This window comes from Sinohyriopsis cumingii, chromosome 6 (genome assembly GCF_028554795.1).
Source record: "Sinohyriopsis cumingii isolate HCF-2022 chromosome 6, ASM2855479v2, whole genome shotgun sequence".
NCBI classification, from domain to species: Eukaryota; Metazoa; Mollusca; class Bivalvia; order Unionida; family Unionidae; genus Sinohyriopsis; species Sinohyriopsis cumingii.
In genome coordinates, this window is record NC_142966.1 from 43,519,981 (window position 1) to 43,535,102 (window position 15,122).

The following is a 15,122-nucleotide window of genomic DNA, read 5'->3' on the forward strand; positions in this document are numbered from 1 at the left end:
TTTGAAATAAAATACGTAAAGAGTTTTATTCACCAAAATTAAATTATATATATATATATATATATATATATATATATATATATATATATATATATATATATATATATATATATATATATATATTGTCGAGTGGAAGAATACATCCTTATAGTTGTCTGCAGGTAGAGTTAGTCAAGCGAAACCGGTCTGCCATCAAACTTCTCGAGAATGTTTCTAAACGGCTTGTGGCTAGTTTACACAGAGAACATATGAGTATAAATAGTGTTATTTACAACAATAAAAATAATATATCCAAATTCGTACTCATTGCTGTAGCACACAAGTGACGATAATCAAGTTAAACAGGCCAGCTATCACCAGCGAATGTTACTAAATAACCTGCGGAAAATAGGTGTACAGACGTACAGTTTTGGCTGACCTGTAAATTACAGCGAGATATATATATATATAGCACATATCTACTTTTTAGCGCAAACAGGTGACCTTGGGTGAAAATCCTTTCGTGTTATTAATAGCCTAGGTATTTTTAGCCCAGTCACATGATCCTGGCAAAGTCTAAACCGTGAATCAAATTAAGATGCCGTTAATTCATTTTAGCTGCAAAATACATTACGTTACTGTAAAAGGGGCCCCGAGTGGCCGAGTGGTCTAAAGCGCTCACCGTTCCGGATCACTGCCATCTCACCTCTGTCTGCGTATGTTCGAGTCCAAGGCTCGGCTAGCGTGGGTATGTGGGAAAGCCTGCCAGTAGCTTCTCGTGGGTCGGTGATTCTTTCCTGGGTTTTCCAGGGTTCTTCCTCCACCAGTTATTCTGGCCGCCATATATGGCCTATCTTGTGCTGAAAAATGGCGTTAAACCCTACAACAACAACAACGTTACTGTAATACAGTAAAATCTTGGATACCTGCTAACTTAGTGATATGTAATTAAATCGTTGTTGTACTACTAATAATGGAATTTCCTACGGCAAAATTAGCTCGATAATGACACTGTGCAATTAAAAAGTATCTTCCAGTACGTGATTCTTTCAAACAAGAGCTGCAACAACGCCTGGATGCTCACGTGGAATTTACAGAGGATACAAAACAGTTATTTAAACCAGTCACAAAAACCACTAACGATCTTCTGCGAACCGAAAAAATGGCCAAAAGAACTAAAAGTTTCAAAATGATTATGCGAGAACTTCCAGATCAAATAGCTGCTCCTCAACCATCATTTCAAGAATCCACAGAGAATATCGAACTATTTCATGATGAGACTCATGATACAGGATATTCTTTTCACCAGAAGCATAAATTGTTCATCTACCTCAGAAAGTTAGAATTGATTTGGTAGATACATTTACTGAAGAATGTATTGTCGCTATTAGGGATGAAGATCAAATATTTAGTATTGCCGCGCTTGGGTGGGAATAAAAATAAAAATATATAAAACCTAAACATATTAAAAGTGTAAGTCGTGAAAATGGCGCAAATATTTAAATCGTATTATAACCGATACTAATCAGGTCAACGAAACTAATGAAGATTTTAAACATTTAAGCACGACAGTATATACGCATGCTAGAAAAGTCCAACTGAAAATCGAAAACAAAACCCAGGAAGAATTGGAACGGCAACTTGAAAAAATAGAAGAAGAAAAATCAGGTGTAAAAACTAGGCCTAAAACAACGAGAATCAGACAAAACTGAGAAAAATATCCACCTAGCAGCGTTCTTCAGACCACAACCAGATGCAGATGATGAACCACCTGAGGTAGCAGCTGGAAGTGGCGTTGTCACTTGCAACCGACGTCGTAGGAAACAAGGTGGTAATGTGATAGCTGAATCGTGTGTGATTCAGGATAAATGTTGTCCCAAAAATATCGTCGCTGATGTTGATCGACTAGAAATTTTGATAGGTGGAAGTCGAGCCGGCAAAATTTTCACGAAATTATCAATGAAGCAGCTGATATTTGTCAGCATTTATTTACCGGTGGCGTCATGGACAGTGGCGTCTATTGGGAGCTGATCTTTGAAATTACCGACGAGTACTACATTGAGTGATCAATTAGATCGGCGATAACACACAAACATGATTATACACAATTACCAACATGAACAAGAAAACGTCAGAGTGATAAATTCACGATTACCGGTTCATAAAATGATGTACGGAGATGGACTCTGCAATGTTGTTCAGGATTTAGTTAGAAGGAAGGATAGCCAGTAGCCCCAAAAGCTATCCCGATTGCAAAATAATTAGGTATGAAAACCATCGAAGTTGTTCATGATAAGGATATTGACAATATTGGTAATGCTGCTGGTAAATCATTCTAAGCGGTCAAAGACAGACTCACAAGATTAGTGCGACGAAAACCACAGCCAATAAAACTGCCCAGCACCGAAGCAAGAATTCCAGTAAAACTGGCTAGCACTGAAGTTATGTCATCAAAAAATTAAATCAAGCTGCAAATGAGCGGGTGAAAGAATTAGCTGCAGTGCCATCACCGACAAAACAAGCCTCCGACGAGATATAAATAACATAACCGCAAACCTAATAGCGGGTAGTGGTCTGGCCAGCCATCGTCGCTGATCAATCACATATTGATCAATTTTGGAACGTCATTTTAGACAGGTGCGAATATAATAAAAGTGTTCAAACGTGTATCTGATCCAGCATTTGACATGGACGCAACAGTACTCAAGAATGAGTCAGTGTGTGATTATCAACATTATTCTTATGAAGCACGTGAACCAGACCAACGTGGACGAATCGAAGTACAATTCCAAGATACATCAAAATATTTAATGAAGTTCATGGTAAAAGAACTATATTCGTTAATAATGGTATTATGGCGTTGTTTAACAGTACAAGATATATAAGTGATGGTAGTGAAATGGAAGCATGCCTCGATAAAATTGATGCGACAATTATCGGTCTTGCAAGATATTACGATGACTATTCCATGTTTGCGGGTCCGTCCATGATGTTCCCTTAGAATATTACTTAACCACCCTCATACGGTACAATTAGAGCTGGTCAGCGGTGTTTATAGACAACCAGCTGGAATGATACCTCCACCCGCCCCTGCTTTCGAGACACTGCAGAGCACTGATCTAAACTTTCACTAAGAGTTTTCAACACGGCAATCTCAGGTCAACGCTGATGGTGGCTATTCATGTGTGATACCACTGTCACATATCTTCCGATTCTGTAGACATGTTAGAAAAGTTATTTTCCGAGACTAACATACTGTTGCATTGGTTCGAAGGGCCACATAAAACTATGCTATCTGGCGTGCTGGGATTGGTGGGGGTGGTGCTGATAAAGTAACACTAACCGAACTAGCATTATGGATGCCATAAATAACTCAGTCTTTTACAGAAGAACAATGAATAATATCTTACGTGAATGACGGCGGCAAGTCAACATTATCGTAGCTGGCAATGACTACAGACACAGCTCAAGTCACGGCAGGAAAATTAACATGGTAGATTGCTGCATCACAGCAGGGAATTTCAGCACCACGACACATATTCGTGGTATTTCAGCGTGCCACCATGTATAACGACCAGACAGCACACCCAATGGTGTTTGACAGATTAGCGGTGAGGATAAACGGACATCAAGAACTCTTCAAAGATATAATAAGGACATATGACCAAAAGCAACACTGCACGTGCGTATCATAGTTTGATGAGATTTATGGGACGTGAGCAGAATGTCGACACCTACCTGCAGATATCGCAGCGGGATTTCTCTACGTTTCATCCGATTTATTATTGCTCGTTGGAACGTCTTTATTTATTTAGGCAGTCGGTCGTTGAACTACATGTGCGTGCTATTGTTGGTGCTGCTCCAGCTGATGGTTACAGAGCAATCGCTGTTATACTGTTAGATGAAACAATCTTGCTTGAAGGTGAGAGTCGATGGGCCCGTTAAAAACATTTGTCTTCCGAACATGTAGTTAAATAATTCATGATGTTATAATGTCAAATCTTCATGTCAAAGCTACTCTGACACCTGGTCAGATTTAAAACATTTCAATCCACATCGAAGAAGAATTCTAGAGTAAAAATATCTCTGAAATCAGCGTTCGTTTCGTGGCCCAAATAATGTATCCTTGACTGAACATCAACTCAAACACTAGAATGACGCCAATAAATCTAAAACTGAAGGTCGACTTGTCTGCGAATGCGATCAGCGACACAACAAAAAACGGCGGTATATTTCCGTTTCTAGCGGTGTTATCAGCGCTAATTTCAATAGTGGTTCCAGCTGATGAGAAGAAGTTTAACCTGCTTCTGGAACAGCGACCGGTATGTCACTGAAAAAAGCCGCAGGACACGGCGTAAACACCTTAAAAAACGGACCCTGTCTAAGATTACCAGGAACGTGGTACGGTCAAGGTGTGAGACTGCCGTGGAAGCATACTTGGCGATTAAACATAATAAATTCAGAGGTGTCTTCATGCCTAATCAATTTCAAGAAATATCCAATCATGAAGAAACAGGCATAATTAATGTCGATGGACGTTCTATTCGCTGTTAGAATTACTCTTGTTAAGATGTTTTTCAATTTAGTATTCCACGTTTGAAATGATCTTATAACAATGTCATTATGTCTAGTAATGGCTGTTTGAAGTAAGATGTTTTTCTATCAAGCTTTCGGCGTTTGAAATGCTTTTAGCAAGATGCTTCATATATCTAGTACTGGGTGTTTGAAATGCTCTTAGTAGGATGTATTTATATTAAGCATTTGGCGTTTCAAACGCTTTTAGTAAGATGGTTCTTCTCTCTAGCACTGGGTGTTCTAAATGCTCTTAATAAGATGTCTTTCTATCAAGCATTTGGCGTTTGAAATGCGTTTATTAAGATTCTTCTTCTAATATTGGCTGTTTGAAACGCTCTCAGTAAGATGTGTTTCGATCAAGTACTGTATGTTTGAAATTCTCGTTGTAAGAAGACGTTCTATATAATATTGGCTGTTTGAAACGCTCTTAGAAAGATGTCTTTCTATCAAGGAATTTTTTTGTTTGAAATGCATTTAGTAAAATTCTTCTTCTGCATATTATTGGCTGTTTTAAATGTTCTCAGCAAGATGTGTTTCGATCAAGTATTTTCTGTTTGAAATTCTCGTTGTACGAAGACGTTGTATATAGTATTGGCTGTTTGAAACACTCTTAGAAAGATGTCTTTATATCAAGCATTTGGCGTTTGAAATTTGTTTATTAAGATGATCTTCTATTTAGTATTTTCTATAGGAAATGCTCGTGGTAAGAAGACTTCCAATATATTATTCGCTGTTTGAAATGCTCTTAATAAAATGTCTTTCGATGTAGTATTCTATGTTTGAAATGATCGTCTACAGATGTCATTCTACCTTGTATTGGCAGTTTGTTAATCTTAGTAAGATGTGTTCTTATCAAGCATTTGGCGTTTGAAAAGCTGTTAGTAAGATGCTTCTTCTATTTAGTATTGGGTGTTTGAAATGCTTTTAGTAAGATTTATTTCTATCAAGAATTTGGCGCTTGAAATGCTTTAAGTAAGATGTTTCTTCAATCTCGTATTGGGTGTTTGAAATGCTCTTAGTAAGATGTTCGATATAGTATTGTCTGTTTGAAATGTTTTAGTAAGATGCTCCTTCTATCTAGTATTCGGTGTTTGAAATGCTCTTAGTAAGATTTATTTCTATCAAGAATTTGGCGCTTGAAATGCTTTTAGTAAGATGTTTCTTCAATCTCGTATTGTGTGTTTGAAATGCTCTTAATACGATATCTTTCTATAAAGCATAGGGCATTTGAAATGCTTCTAGTACGATGCTTCCTCTGTCTAGTACTGGGTGCTTCAAATGCTCTTAATACGATTTCTTTCGATCAAGCATTTTGCGTTGTTAATGTTCTCAGTGACATGTGTTTCGATCTAGGATTTTCTATTTGAAGTGATCGTAGCAAGAAGACTTTCAATCTATTATTCGCTGTTTGAAATGCTCTTAGTAAGATGATGCTCGATCTAGTATTCCCTGTTTGAAATGATCTTTTAAGATGTCATTCTATCTAGTATTGGCTGTTTGAATTGCTGTTAGTAAGATGTTTCTGTATCAAACGATTGGATTTTGAAATGATGCTAGTAATGTACTTCTTCTATCTAGTATGGTGTGTTCGAAATGATCTTAGTAATAAGACTTTCGATCATGCACTTGGCGTTTGAGATGATTTTATTAAGATGCTTGTTTTATCTAGCATTGGGTGTTTGAATTGTTCTTAGTAAGATGTCTTTTTATCAGGCATGAGGCGCTTGAAATGCTTTTAGGAAGAGGCTTCTTCAATCTAGTATCGGCTGTTATAAATGCACTCAGTAAGATGTGTTTCTATCTAATATTGGCTGTTTGAAATGCTCTCAGTAAGATATCATTTCTATCAAACATGTGGCGTTTGAAATGCTTTTATAACATGCTTCTTCTATCTGTTGTATTAGGTATTTGAAATGCTCTTATTTAGACGTCCTTCGATCAAGTAATATCTGTTTGAAATGCTCGTAATAAGATGCCTTTCTACGCTGTTGGAACTGCTCTTAGTAAGATGTCTTTCGATTTAGTATTCGCTGTTTGAAATGTTCATATAAAGATGTTTTTCTATCTAGTATAGACTGTCTGAAATGCTCTTAGTAAGATATCAAGCATTTGGCGTTCGAAATGCGTTTAGTATGATGCCTATTCAATTTAGTATTGGCTGTTGGTAATTCTCTCAGTAAGATATGTTTCTCTCCAGTATTGTTTGTTTGCAATACTCGTAGTACGAAGACTTTCAATCTATTATTCGCTCTTTGTGATGCTATTAGTCAGATGTCGTCCGATCTAGTATTCCCTGTCTGAACTGATCTTTTTAAGATGTCATTCTATCTGGTGCTGGCAATATGAAATGCTCACTATAAAATGTTTTTCTATCAAGCAATTTGGGATTGAAATGCTTTTCATCTGGTGCTTCTTCTATCTAGTATTGTTTGAACTGTTCTTAGTACGATGCGGTTCTATGATGCATTTGGTGTTTCTAATTTTTTAGTAGGATGCTTCTTCTATCTAGTATTGGGTGTTGGAAAGCTCGTAGTAAGATGTCTTTCTATCAAGCATTTGGCGTTTGAAATGCTTTTAGTAAGATGCTCCTTCAATCTAGTTTTGGCTGTTTGAAATGTTCTTAGTAAGATGTCTTTCAATTTAGTATTTCCTGTTTGATCTTTTACAAATGTCATTCTCTCTAGTATTTGCTGTTTTGAATGCTCTTAGATATCTTTCTATCAAGCATTTGACGTTTGAAATGCTTTTGATAATATTCTTTTTCTATCTAGTATTGGGTGTTTAGAATGCTCTTAGTAAGATTTCGTTCGATCTAGATGTGTCTGTTTCAAATTCTCGTAGTAAGAAGACTTTCAATATCTTATACGTTGTTCGAAATGATCTTGTTAAGATGTTTTTCAATTTAGTATTCCCTGTCATTCCATCTAGTATTTCGAAATGCTCTTAGGCAGATGTTTTGCTGTCAAGCATTTGGAGTTTAAAATGCTTTTTGTAAATTGCTTCTTTTATCTAGTATTGGGTGTTTTAAATGCTCTTAGTAGGATGTCTTTCGATCAAGCATTTTGCGTTTGAAATGCTTTTATTAAGATGCTTCTTCTATCTAGTGTTGTCTGTTTGAAAAGCTCGTAGTAAGAAGACGTGCTATCTATTATTCTCTGTCTCAAATGCTCTTGTTAAGTTGTGTTTTGATTTAGTATTCCCTGTCTAAAATGATCTTTTAAAAAATATCATTCTAACAAGTATTGGCTGTTTTAAATGCTCTAAGTAAGATGTTTTTCTATATAGTATTGGCTGTTTGAAATGCACTCAATAAGATGTGTGTCGAGCTAGTATTGTCTGTCTGAAGCACTCGTTGCAAGAAGACAATGTATCAAGTATTGGCTGCTTGAAATGCTCTTAGTAAGATGTTGTTCTGTCAAGCATGTGGCGTTTGAAATGCTTTTAGTAAGATTCTTCTTCTATCTAGTAGTGGGAGATACAAATGCTTCTAGTAAGATGTCTTTCTATCAATGATTCGGGGTTTGAAATCCTTTTAGTAAGAAGCTTCTTCTATCTAGTATTGGGTGTTTGAAATGCTATTAGTAAGATTTCTTTCTCGTAGAAAGAAGACGTTCAATCTATTATTCGCTATTTGATATGCTCTTCGTAAGCTGATGTTCTATTTAGTATTCCTGTTTGAAATGATCTTTTAAGATGGCATTCTATCTAGCATTGAATTGCTCTTAGTAAGATGTTTCTCTATCACACGAATGGATTTTGAAATGATTTTACCAATGTGCTTCTTCTATCTAGTCTGGTGTATTTAAAATGAACTTAGTAAGATGACTTTCTATCATGCGTTTGGCGTTTGAAATGCTCTTAGTAAAATACTCCTTCTATCTAGTATTTGGTGTTTAAAATGCTCTTAGTAAGATGTCTTTTTATCAAGCATTTGTCGCTTGAAATGCTTTTAGTAATGTGTTTCTTTAAGCTAGTATTCGCTATTTGAAATGCACTCAGTAAGATGTGTTTTGATCTAGTATTGTCTGTTTGAAACAATCGTTGTAAGAATATAGTATATCTAGTATTCGCTGTTTGAACGGCCCTTAGTAAGATATATTTCTATCAAGCATTTGGCGTTTGAAATGCTTTTAGCACAATGCTTCTATCTAGTATTGTCTGTTTGAAATGTTCATTGTAAGAAGATTTTCTATCTAGTATTGGCTATTTGAAATGCTCTTAGTAAGATGTCTTTCTAGCAAGCATTTGACGTTTGAAATGCTTTTAGTAAGATTCTTATTCTATCTAGGTTTGCCTGTGTGACATGCTCTTAGTCAGGTATCTTTCTACCGAGGATACAGCGTTTGAAATGCTTTTTGTAAGCTGTTTTTCAATTTAGTATTCCCATTTTGAAGTGATCTTTTAAAGACGTCATTCTCTCTAGTATTGGGTGTTAGAAATAATTTTAGTATAATTTCTTTCTATCAACCATTTAGCGTTTCAAATGCTTTTAATAAGATGCTTCTTCTATCTGGTATTGGGTGTTTGAAATGCTCTTAGTAATATGTCTCTTGATCTAGTATTGTATGTTTGAAATACTCGTAGCAAGACGACATTCTGTCTATTATTTTCTGTTGGAAATGATCTTAGTAAGATGGGTTTTTTTATTTTGTATTTCATGTTTGAAATAAACTGATAAAGATGTCATTCTATCTAAAATCATCTGTTTGCAATGCTCTCAGTAAGATGTTTTTCTATCAAGCATTGGACATTTGAAATTTTTCTGGTAAGAAGCTTCTTCTGCCTAGTATTGGGCGTCTGAAAAGCTCTTAGTAAGCTGTCGTATTATTAAGTATTTGGCGCTTGAAATGCTTTTATGAAGATGCTTCTTCCATCTAGTATTGGGTGTTTGAAATGCTCTTTGTAATATGTGTTTCGATCTAGTGTTGTCTGTTAGAAATACTCGTAGTTAGAAGACGTTATACTCTGTTTGAAATGCTCTTTTAAAGATGTCATTCTATCTCGTATTAATAGTTTGCAATACGTATAGTAAGATATCGTTCTACCAAGCATTTGTTGTTTGTAATGCTTTTAGTAAGATGATTCTTCAATCTACTATTGGGTGTTTAAAATGCTCTTAGTAAGATGTATTTCGATCTAGTATTATCTGTTTCAAATGTTCGTAGTAAGAATGCTTTCTATCTATTATTCGCAATTGGATATGCCCTTATTAAGAAGTTTTTCCATTTAGCATTCCTTGTTTCAAGAGATCTTTTAAAGACGTCATTCTACATTATATTGGCTATTTGAAATGCTCTTAGTAGGATGTTTTACTATCAAACATTTGGCGTTTGAAAAGCTTTAAACTAGCTTTTAACTAGATGCTTCTTCGAGAATTGTATGTTGGTTTTTCTCTCCGTAAGATGTGTTTCAATCTAGTATTGTCTGTGTCTAATGCTCGTAGTAAGACGACATTAATTCTATTATTGGCTGTTTGAAATGCTCTTAGCAAGATGCTTCTTCAGTCTAGTATTGGATGTTGGTAATGGTCTCATTACGATGTGTTTTTTTGAATTGTCTGTTTGAAATGCTCTAAGATGTTTTTCTATAAAGCATTTGGCGTTTGAAATGCTTTTAGTAGATACATATTTTGTCTAGTATTGGGTGTTTGAACTGCTCAAAGTAAGATGTCTTTCTATCAGATATTTTGACGTTTAACATGCTTTTTCTAAGATGCTTCTTCTACCTAGTATTGGGTGTTTGAAATCATCTTGATAAGATATCTTTCGATCTAGTATTGTCTGTTTGTAATGCTCGCAGTTAGAAGACTTTCTATTTATCATTCAATCTTTGAAATGCTCTTAGTAATACGTTTTTTGATACAGTATTACCTGTTTGAAGTTATCTTTCAGAGATGTCATTCTGTCTAGTATTGGCTGTTTGTACTCCTCTTACCAAGACGTTTTCCTATCAAGCATTCGGGGTTTGAAATGCTTTTAGTTAGATGCTTCTTCTCTCTAGTACTGGGTGCTTAAAATGCTCTTGGTAAGATGTCATTCGATCGAGTATTGTATGTTTGTAACGCTTGTAGTTAGAAGACTTTATATTTATTATTCGCTGTTTGAAATGCTCTTAGTGATATGTTTTCCGATTTAGTATTCCCTGTTTGAATCGCTACTATAAAGATGTCATTGTATCTAGTATTGATGTTTGAATTGCTCTGAGCAAAACGTTGTTCTCTCAAGCATTTGGCGTTTGAAATGATTTATTAAGATTCCTTTTCTATTTAGTATTGGGTGTTTGAAATGCTCGTAGTAAGATATCTTTCTATCAAACATGAGGCATTTGAAATACTTTTAGTAAGATGCTCCTTTTGTCTAGAAATGGATGTTTGAAATGCTCTTAGTAAGATGTCTTTCTATCAAACGTTTGGCGTTTGAGATGCTTTTAGTAAGATATTTCTTCTATCTAGTATTGGGTGTTTGAAATGCTCTTAGTAAATGCCTTTCGATTTAGTATTCTCTGTTTGAAATGCTCTTTGTAAGAAGACTTTCTATGATGCATTTCGCCTATGAAATGGTTTTTTTAAGATGCTTATTCTATCTTGTATTGGGTGTTTGAAATGGTCTCAGTAAGATGTCTTTCCATCTAGTATTTTCTAACTGAAATGCTCGAAGTAAAAAGAATTTAATTTTATTATTCGCTGGTTGAAATACTCTTAGTAAGATGATTTCTATCAAGTATTTGTTGTTTTGAAATGGTTTTTCTAAGATGCTTCTTGTATTTAGTATTAGGTGTTTGAAATTCTCTTAGTACGAATTCTTTCTATCAAGCATTTGGCGTTTGAAATGCTTTTGGTAAGAAGCTTCTGCTATCTAGTATTGGGTGTTTAAAATGCTCTTAGTAAGATATCTTTCTATCAAACATTTGGCGCTTGAAATGCTTTTAGTACGATGCTTCTTCTATCTAGTATTGGCTCTTTGAAATGCTTTTATTATTAAGATGCTTATTTTATCCTTGTGTTTGAAATCAGCTTTTGAAAATGACATTCTCTCTATCATTCGCGGTTTGAAATGCTGTTAGTAAGATATTTTTCTATCAAGTATTTGGCGTCTGAAATGGTTTTACTAAGATGCCTCTTCTATCTAGTATTGGATGTTTGAAAGTTTCTTAGATTTCTTTCTATCTATCAAGCATTTTGCGTTTGAAATGATTTTAGTAAGATGCTCCTTCCATCTAGATTGGTGTTTGAAACGCTTTTAGTAAGATGTCTTTCTATCAAGCATTTGGCGTTTAAAATGTTTCAGTACGATGCTTTTCTACCTAGTATTGGGTGTTTGAAATGATCTTTGTAAGATTTCTTTCAATCAAGGATTTAGCGTTTGAAATGCTTTTAGTAAGATGCTTCGTTTCTCTGGTATAGCATGTTTGATATGCCTTAGCATTTGATATGCCCTTACTAAGATATCATTCTTTCAAGCATTTTCCGTTTGAAATGCTTTTAGAAAGAGTCTTCTGATATCTAGTATTGGGTGTTTGAAATGCTGTTAGCAATATGTCTTTCTATCAAGCGTTTGGCGTTTGAAATGCTTTTAGTATGATGCCTCTTCTATCAAGTATAGGGCTTTGCAATGTCCATAGTAATATGTCAATCTAGTAGTGTCTGTCTGAAATGCTTGTAGTGAGAAGACTTTCTGTCTCTTATTCGCTGTTGGAAATGTTGATATTAAGATCTCTTTTGATTTAGTATTCCATGCTTGAAATGAACTTTTAAGGATGTCATTCTATCTAGTATTGACTGTTTGAAATGATCTTAGTAAGATGTTTTTCTATCAAGCATTTGGCATTTGAAATGCCTTTAGTAAAATGCTTCTTCTATCTAGCATTGAGCGTTTGAAATGATCTTAGTAAGATATTTTTCTGTCAAGTTTTTGCGTCTGAAATATTGTTATTCAAATGCTTCTTCTATCTAGTATTAGGTGCTGTTTGAAATTGTCTTAGTAAGATTTCATTTTATCAAGCATTTGGCGTTTGATATGCTTTTAGTAAGATGTTTTTCGATATAGCATTCCCTGTTTGAAGTCAGCTTTTGAAGATGTCATTCTCTTTAGTATTGTCGATTTGAAATGCTCTTAGCAAGATATTTTTCGATATAGTGTTCCCTGTTTAAAGTCAGCTTTTGAAGATGTCATTCTCTTTAGTATTGTCGGTTTGAAATGCTCTTAGCAAGATATTTTTCTATCAAAGTATTTGGCGTCTGAAATGGTTTTACTAAGATGCTTCTTCTATCGATTATTAGGTGTTTGAAATTGTCTTAGCATGATTTCTTTCTATCAAGCATTTTGCGTTTGAAATGCTTTCAGTAAGATGCTCCTTCCGTCTAGTATTGGGTGTTTGAAATGCTTTTAGTAAAATGTCTTTCCATCAAGCATTTGTCATTTGAAATTCCTTTAGTAAGATGCTCCTTCCCTCTAGTATCGGGTGTTTGAAATGCTTTTAGTAACATGTCTTTCCATCAAGCGTTTGGCTTTTAAAATGTTTCAGTATGATGGTTTTCTACCTCCTAGTATTGTGTGTTTGTAATGATCTTAGTAAGATTTCTTTCTATCACGGATTTGGTGTTTAAAATGCTTTTAGTAAGATGCATCTGTTCTCTAGTATTGCATGTTTTATATGCCCTTAGTAACATATCTTTCTATCAAGCATTTTCCTTTTGAAACGCTTTTAGTAAGATGCTTCTTCTATCATGTATTGGGTGTTTGAAATGCTCTTAGTATAATGTCTTTCTATCAAGCATTTGGTGTTAGCAATGCTTTTAGTAAGATGCCTTTTCTATCCATTATTGGGTGTTTGCAATGCCCATAGTAATATGTCGCTCGATCTAGTATTGTCTGTTTGAAATGCTCGTAGTAACAATATTTTCTATCTCTTTTTCGCTGATGGAAATGATCTTAGTATGATGTCTTTTGATTTAGTATTTAAGGATGTCATTCCATCTAGTATTGACTGTTTGCAATGATCTTAGTAAGATGTTTTTATATCAAACATTTGGTATTTGAAATGTCTTTAGTAAAATGCTTCTTCTATCTAGCATTAAGCGTTTGAATTGCTCTTAGTAAGATGTCGTTTTATCAAGCATGTGGTGTTTGCAATGCTTTTAGTAAGATATCTTTCTAGCACGCATTTTGGTGTTTGAGATGTTTTTAGTAAGATGCTTTATCTATCTACGATTAGGTTTCTGAAATACTCTTAGTAAGATGTATTTCGATCTAGTATTATCTGTTTGAAATGCTCGCAGTAAGAAGACTTTCTATCTATTCTTCGCAATTGGAAATGTTCTTATTAAGATGTCTTTCGATTTAGTATTCCCCGTTTGAAAAGATCTTTTAAAGACGTCATTCTCTCTAATATTAGTTGTTTGAAATGCGTTTAGTAACCCTTGAGTTTTGTTGATCTGGTGTGCACATACTCTGGGTTATCTGGAGAGAAAACACATTTGGAACTGCATTTGGCAAGAGTCGTCAAATGGTCATAGTCTCCAATGATTGTTTCATTTTTGGAGGCTGGATCGAAATCGTCTTCTCTGAAGTGGTAACTACAGACAACGTGACTATCAGTATTCGTCTCAGTCCAGTCTTTTCTTGTCGTTCGTATCTGCTTAATCCATTGTTTCCTTGAAAAAGGATTAGAGGGAAATGAATGCAAACTCATTCCTTCTCGCGTTGTATTGCATATAACTATATATATATATATTTCATAAATTGTTTTACGACTTATTAATGGGTGGCAAAACACTTGCTAATCAGCATTAAAATATATCTGGAAATTTTTTACAACGAGAATTTTTTTATAATTGTGGGCCTGTTTCAGAATAAGTAGTTGTTACCAACTTATATCAAATATAAAGGTACAATATATATCAGCTTTAATATACTATACTAAAAATACTCTCATCTGATCGATATTGGATTCTGATCATCAAGCATCATCTTTCTTCAGGCAGCAAAATCATGATTATGCTCTAAGTTGGTATTAGTTCCAGAATGCCGTTTAATTCTGCTCAGCGTTTCAAGAAAAATCAATTGTATCTGTAACATATGAAAACTATTTCTAAATCAAAGGGTTCAAATTAAATTTACGTATTTGGCAATACGTTCAGTTGCACTTCAACAGGCTGAAACATTGGACTCCTAATACAGAACTTCCTTTGGTATGGTCCAGTGTTTTTTATACAGGTCTGTGAATTTTCGAAAGAAGATAAAATTCACAGGCCTTGAATTATTTGTAATCAAAAAGTCACATCTTTTTTACCCAAAAGTCGTTTTAACGTAACGTTCCAAGTTACGTCTGACCCCCCCCCCCCCATGCTCTTTTGAAAGAGGCTGATGACATTCCCGATTAACCATAAATTATATAGATCTCGATCCATGACAACAGTGGAATTCCATGTAATTGCTCACTTTTTTACTAAAGATTTATTTTGCGATATATTTCCTTCAACTCCCAAATTTCTAATTTACTGAAGTTTGAATTCAGAATAAATACGCTAATTTTCGGATGTCTGAAAATGACATTCCGAACATCCGCCT